Genomic DNA, 7,608 nt, shown 5'->3' on the forward strand with positions numbered 1-7,608 from the left:
CCAAATTCAAACCATAATAAATGCAACACTACTCTATATTTCTCACCACTTAAATAGGACTAACATGGGTTAACGGTTGTTTTTTAAAAAAAAAACATGGGTTAACACTTAACAGTTCAAATTGGTGGAACAATTTGTATCTATTGACTTTCTCAGTTTGAATTTGACAACTATGAATAATTTATGTTGGTTTATTTATTTGTGTTCCTTTACCATTGCGGGTTTCACCTAAAGTACACATTGAGAAAGTAGTTACAGGCTTTCCAGTATTAACCTTCTTGGTTTGATCTAGTCAACTAGGAACAACATAGGCTAATGTATCTCATTATAGTCTTTTGTCAACTATGAACACGACTTCACCAACAAGTTTGAAGCATGATTCATATATCTGAAGATCACAAATTTGATTATTGCCAACACTTCTTCAATCGTACAAAATCTTTCAAGTGTGATTTATCCATGGTGTGTGGACTATAAGGCCATTAGACTTTGGTATGTGGCATATTGAAGATCTATGCGTTATATTATTATGGTTATGTGACTTTTTTTATTATATCATTATTAATTAAAGGGAAAATGGCATCTTTAGTCCCTGAGTTATAGGGGTAGTGTAGACTCAGTCCCTAAGTTATGGCTGTATGCGAGTTTAGTCCCTCAGTTATTCACAAAGTGGCGAGTTTAGTCCCTGGACATTAAATTTGACGAAAAAATTAAAAAATATTCAAAATTTGAGGGGTAAAATAGGAAATTCACATTTTATTATTATTCTTATATCAAAACCACTTTTACAACATTATTTTTCACTTCTTAGCCTAATTATTTTCAAGATTTTTCATTTTTAAAAGCATTTTAATAACTTTCAAATGACTTATTAGTAACCTGACTCTCGTATAACACACTTAAAACCTAGCACAAATAAAGAAATGCATGATCATTGTATTATACGAGAGTTTTAATGTGTTATACGAGAGTCACGTTCCTAACAAGTCATTTGAAAGTTATTAAAATGCTTTTAAAAATGAAAAATATTGAAAATAATTAGGCTAAGAAGTGAAAAAATAATGTTGTAAAAGTGGTTTTGATATAAGAATAATAATAAAATGTGAATTTCCTATTTTACCCCTCAAATTTTGAATATTTTTTAATTTTTTCGTCAAATTTAATGTCCAGGGACTAAACTCGCCACTTTGTGAATAACTGAGGGACTAAACTCGCATACAGCCATAACTTAGGGACTGAGTCTACACTACCCCTATAACTCAGGGACTAAAGATGTCATTTTCCCTTAATTAAATATGCCTTGTTTTCTTTAATACTTAAAGTTTTACTTTTCAAAATATGATACTTGTCATAATTTTTTAACATAAATATCGCCACATCATAATCATCTATTCATTATTGTCATATTAGCTCCACCACGTCATATTACCATGTATTATATCATAATGAAAGAATAAAACTTTAATATATTATTATTATTAAACTGAACGTTAACAACTACGGAGTATATTACAATACGGAGTATCAATTTGTTAATATCTGTACTATTTTATTTAATTAAATATTTACACTTTGCTTTGGAAATGATGTAAGTTAGGAAATTAATGAAACATCTTCCGATTTCACCGATGTACGAAAACTTAGAAACTTGTTGGAAAGTTTTACAAAAACTAATTAAATATAGAGATTTTTTTAACACAAGTAACACAGACGGTTAACATATAATTTTATGATTTAAATGATTAAATCTACTGTCTTAATATTTAATTTCACTCACTCTATTTTAATTTTATTAACTATTTTTATTAAATAGAGGAGTGATAAATTTTAAGCAGATGAATAAGTATGATAAAATATAAAAGTAAAAAATGTAATGAAACAGATTTTTAAAAATAATACTAAATATAACAATGTTGCAATGGTCAATGATTAAAATTGGAATTTACATTTTATTTAATTATCAGAGTTAATTCCACTTTTGGTCCTAGACTTATTAGGCATTTGACAGATTTAGTCCTCCATAATAAAAATGGTCAGATTCTAGCCACGCTTTTTGGACGTCGGACACTTTTGGTCCTCCGTCAGTTGTGTCGTTTGTTGACCGTGAAGTGGATGGGCATTTTGGTCTTTTTACGTGGTCTTCTTCTAATCCCTTGTAGTCAATGGCCTTTTACTTAGAATATTCCGGAGACTGGTATCTCCACGGAAAACTCAGTGTAGCAGAAGACAGAAGCACGGCCGAGAGGCCAGAGACAACGTAGGAGAGGACGACAGCAAGGCCGGCGTGTTGGTTAGCCTCCTGGCCGGTGAGGATGAAAATTCCGGCGCCGATAACGGCGCCCATGCCAAACCAAATACGATCCCACCAGTTAAGATTCTTCTCCATCTCGTGCTGGCTGAGTGGCTGCGACTTGGCGGAGAGCTCCACCTGGTACAAGGACCAGCTGAAAACCCGATCCCTCAGCCACGCCGGAGTATGTCTCAGCGCATTCACGTAGTTGTCTCAGCAAGAGTACTTCACTGATACAACAACGCTATTCGTCATCGAGTTGATACTCATCGGCTGGGCTGAGGGAAGGCGGTGGGCTGACATCATCAAGCCTGGATGTGTGAACACAGACCCCATCCCTGATTCTGCATGCCACATGGCAATTCAGAAACCCAATCACATATTCACCTCCCTATCCATGAGGATAAGCCCCTTCTATTCAATATCATCTTCTCAGTGTTTAAGCCTTTCTCATTTCTTTCCACACACAACACAACAATCACACCCTGCAATTGCATTGTACAGAAATCTGTCGACATGGCTTCTGCCTGCGCTGCTTCGTCCACCATTGCGGCCGCTGCATTTTCGTCCCTGAGGCAAGGCCAATCGTTGCTTAATCTTTGTGATTTGATCATAGTTTTGTAGTGTTTTGAGTACTGATTTTTTTTCGTGTAGCCTAGGGTTTTTACCTGTGCAGTTCCCAGACAAAGGTGTCTTTCCTCTCGGGGAGAAAACTGAGGGTGAGCAAGTACTCAACCCCTGCCACGTCCCGATCTTTTACTGTTTGTGCTACGACTGATCCCAACCGACCCCTCTGGTTCCCGAGCAGCACCCCTCCTCCATGGCTCGATGGCAGCCTCCCTGGAGACTTTGGTTTTGATCCCCTCGGTCTTGGTAAGTCAAATCTAGCCGAGTAGTTTCTGAATTAATCCGGGCTCCAAAATAGAGATAGATCTGACGTTCTCCATCCTCGATCGATCATTATATTGACAACATCTGATCCCGAGAGCTTGAAATGGAACCAGCAGGCGGAGATTGTGCACTGCAGATGGGCGATGTTGGGGTCTGCGGGTATTTTCTTCGTCATCGAGTTGATACTCATCGACTAGGCTGAGGGAAGGCGATGGGCTGACATCATCAAGCCTGGATGCGTGAACACAGACCTCATGGAGAAAATCGTCCTTACCGCAGGACCACCCTCTTCTCACCATGCAAAGGAATAATTTCAGAATCTAAATACAAAACAACATAAACCTTCAACGATTTGTTATAAACAAAAAAATTTCTTATTCTAATTTCTAACGAAGAAGAAGAAGGTTACCTGCAACTGGTATATCAACGGTGAACTCAGTGTAGCAGAAGAAAGAAAGCAGGGCCGACAGGCCGGAGACGGCGTAGGAGATGGATTAGAAGAAGACCACGTAAAAAGACCAAAATGCCCATCCACTTCACGGAAAACAAACGACACAACTGAAGGAGGACCAAAAGTGTCCGACGTCCAAAAAAGCGTGGCTAGAATCTGACCATTTTTATTATGGAGGACTAAATCTGGTCAAATGCCTAATAAGTTTAGGACCAAAAGTGGAATTAACTCTAATTATCAACATTAAACATTTTTCAAATCTATATCAAGTTTACCAAGATACTACACAAGTACATGGTACATATTTTCAACGACAAAAAAAAAAAAAATCCTAACTTAAAATGCAAGTTACATTCTTTCTAATGGTAATTTAAAATATTTAAGTAAATAAATTATTAATAATATTAACAATTTAATACGTAGTATTATTTTAGAATGGTTAAAATTGTAATTTATTATGTAAGTTAATGGGTTCAAATTACTATTCATAACATTTTGAAGTTTTAAAGAAAATGACACTTTCTGTCTTGAATTATATGGAAATAGCATTTTTCATTGCTCAATTATATACTGACACCACTTTTCGTCTCTCAATTGTTTACGAAGTACTTTTTTCTTCCTTTAATTGTCTACGAAGTAGTTTTTTTAACCCAATTCTACTAAAACTCAATAACAAAAAAATCACTTCAGAGATAACTGAGGAACAAAATGTGACAACAAATGTAGTTAATGTACAAAAAGTGTTATTTCTCTATAATTTAAGGATGAAAAATGCTACTTTCTTGAAGTTTTATATTCATCTAGTTGTTTTTTTTCTTGTTTTCTTTGTATGTAAAAGGGAAAATGACATGTTTGCCCCTCAATTATATGCTTCTAGCTTAGTACTTTTTCTCCATGAATTATTCATGTACTTACATTATATATCTCTCTCAATTATTTTTAAGCAATGATATATATATTAACAAAATTAAGGCTTAAACACAAATAATAATTACGGAGTATAATATTTGCAAATTGTGTGCTAAATTTAAGTTTTAATTTTGTTAATAGCATTAGCTTAAAATTATAAATATAATATTTATAAACGATGTCTGTTCTTTTTCGTATTTATTTTGATTCTCACACGTAAGTAATAATTTGTTGGATAACGAAAGTGACTTGAAATGTTTATTTAGTCCTTATTTTTAAGTTTTAACAGTCCAAACGCCTATTTAAAATAGATGGGGGAAAATTGTCATTTTTGAAATAATCGATGTGAATAATGTAATCTACATGAATAATTTGGAGGGAAAAATACTATAAACATATAATTTAAAGGGCAAAAGTGTCATTTTCCATACGTAAAATAATGAAAATGAAAATTATTTTTGAAAAAAAAAAGATAATAATAATGAAACACGAACACCATATATCAAATTGAAGTCTAGCCGAAATAACATAGGAAAATAAAAACATTAATTTTTTGAATACATAAAAACATTAATTATTTTGCTGGTATTAATTAATATGGTCTAGCTAGATTTGCATGCTGTAGTTTAATAATCAGAACACTTTACGTTGTAATTGCTTGTGGGCCAACTTTATACGCCAAAACCCAGCTGGATTTTAATGTTTTTTTTTTTTTTTTTGGGTGAAACAGCTGGATTTTAAGTTGATTGCGATGATTAAGTTAATCATTCCCACTTACGTATGTAAGAGCTACTAGTTATTGGGAGACCAGTAAAATAGTATTACGTAGTATTTTCATCATTAATGAATGTATTACTTGTGCAATTCAATAATAATCACTTACAATTGATGAGATATTAAAATAAGATATCATTTCATTCAACCTACGATCACTATTTGATGTTTCAACTCCATTGCAATAGAAGTAAATCGCACTTAAAAGACTCTGTGCGATGGGTTCCACCAAAATGGTATTAATAATAATTGAATTTGTATTAAAAAAAAAATAATTGAATTTGTGACCTTTAGGTATGAGCATACTCCTCCCATTTGATCACCTTGATGATGAATTTCGTGCAATCATGGGTCTTATCTCCTCACAAATTTCTAATCAATCACCACTCGTTGGACTCACATACGAGAGGTGTAAACCACATTAAAAAGATTTTGTGTGACGGATTTGATCTGAAGAAGGTTGGCAAGAATCAAACGTATGACCTTCAGGTACAAGAATTATGTTCCACTCACTCGATACCTATTTTGAGGCCTAAGACGTGGTTAAAATTACATTTGAACAAAATTTTATTTTCTGACTTTATATAATTAGCTTAATCATATATAAATAATATAGTTACATTTTGACATTAACTTTCATAATTATACCAAACTTAACTCTCCGTCATATAATTTTTCGCTTACAGACAACTACATGAGCAAATATATTTGAAAGAGAACTTACAATCGTAACCCTATGTAATCTCTAAGCATTATATATATATATATATATATATATATATATATATATATATAATGCCCTTTGAACGAGTTTGATGTTGCAGAAGTTTCTACATGTTATTATGCATGTCACATTATTCAGATTTTGACTTTAACCACTATTGTTATCTTGTTGAATTAGTACTTAGTTCGGATTGTTACCGTTCTCAACTCTCTATGTTATTATTAGACCAAAAAGTCATTGGTTACATTACCAAATATAAAAATTTTGAAATCCCTATTGCATTTCGTATGGTTAACTTAATAGTATTACGTGTGCAAATGATTTTAAGTTCAACTAATATGCCTGGCATTGTTGACAAAATAGTGTGAATATCATTAATCAATAATCAGTTGGTGATGATATTGACTACTGATGAGACTCTGCATGTCACTTTTCTAATCTCACCTTCTTCTTTTTAATTTTTTGATTCATCTAATTTCACCTATTAATTAATACCGTTAAATATTGATTCATTCCGTGCCGCTAATGTCTAATGAGGCAAGCTCCATTGATCATTTGGGAAGTGATACATAAGTACCATTATAAATAACTGAAACAATAGAGGTCACAATCAAGAAAATAATTCGAGACAGAAATTTGGATTAATGTATGTTAATAGAAGTAGATTTAATTTTTTTTTTTAAACAGATTTATTTTATTAACATAGAACAAGGGTCCGCTAATTCATAGTAGGCTTTGTATAGGCTTTATATGGTCATTGTCCGCTAATAAAAAAAAAAATATTGTTATAGGCTTTGTATATAGTCATTCTATGCTTGACAAATTATACCATGAACCATGGTCTACCTTGTATTCTCGAATCTAATACAAAAATAACATTTAGATTCTATACCTACACTTGACACATTCTGTACTCGCTCGCAGACAGTCACAGTTAATCATTTTTGTACATTTAAACAAATTAAAAGCACATCGCATGATAATTATAGACACATAATATGATAACTATACATATATAAATTGTCAATTGCATGTACAAAATATGTTATTTGCACGCATATAACATGTTAACCAACATATCATCTGTCTGTATAGTAGTTAACATCTTATGAGTCTGTAATTATGATGTTATGTAAATTCAATTTGTTTATAGGTATAAAAAATGTTAACTACAAGTATAAAATACATTAATTGCAAATATATAATATTTAGACCATAATTCACCATGCAATATAAATTTTGATATATTGTATAACAATTGTCTATGCCTAGTCTTGCTTATGGATATATTGGACCAACACTTAAGCCTTGCATTTCTAATTCCTTAAATTGGGCCAATGGTGTCAAACGAAGCCTAGCCCAAAATCACACCAATTTTTAATGAAAAGTGGGATATAAAAATAATAACGGCCGTAGATTCGTATTAATTTGGAATTATTTGGTTCGCAATAATTTATCTCGCTTTAGCCTTTAGCTATAAAGATATTAGGTCTACTATGGGAAAAAGAAAATTCTAAAATTGGATAAAAGAAAAACACAAAAGTTAGGGGTTCAAACAATCAAACATCT

At 32.6% G+C, this 7,608-nt stretch overlaps 1 long non-coding RNA gene across 1 annotated transcript; it reads right to left on the bottom strand.

The window, feature by feature from the left end:
* Positions 1–1,903: 1,903 nt before the first annotated feature.
* LOC116017828 lies at positions 1,904–3,751 on the bottom strand. Its single transcript, XR_004097976.1, has 3 exons — positions 3,591–3,751; positions 2,959–3,501; positions 1,904–2,860 (listed from the first exon to the last, which is right to left on the bottom strand). It is a non-coding gene; the product is annotated as an uncharacterized LOC116017828 (long non-coding RNA).
* Between the last annotated feature and the right edge of the window lie 3,857 nt (positions 3,752–7,608).

Source organism: Ipomoea triloba, chromosome 4 (genome assembly GCF_003576645.1).
Source record: "Ipomoea triloba cultivar NCNSP0323 chromosome 4, ASM357664v1".
Classification (NCBI taxonomy): domain Eukaryota; kingdom Viridiplantae; phylum Streptophyta; class Magnoliopsida; order Solanales; family Convolvulaceae; genus Ipomoea; species Ipomoea triloba.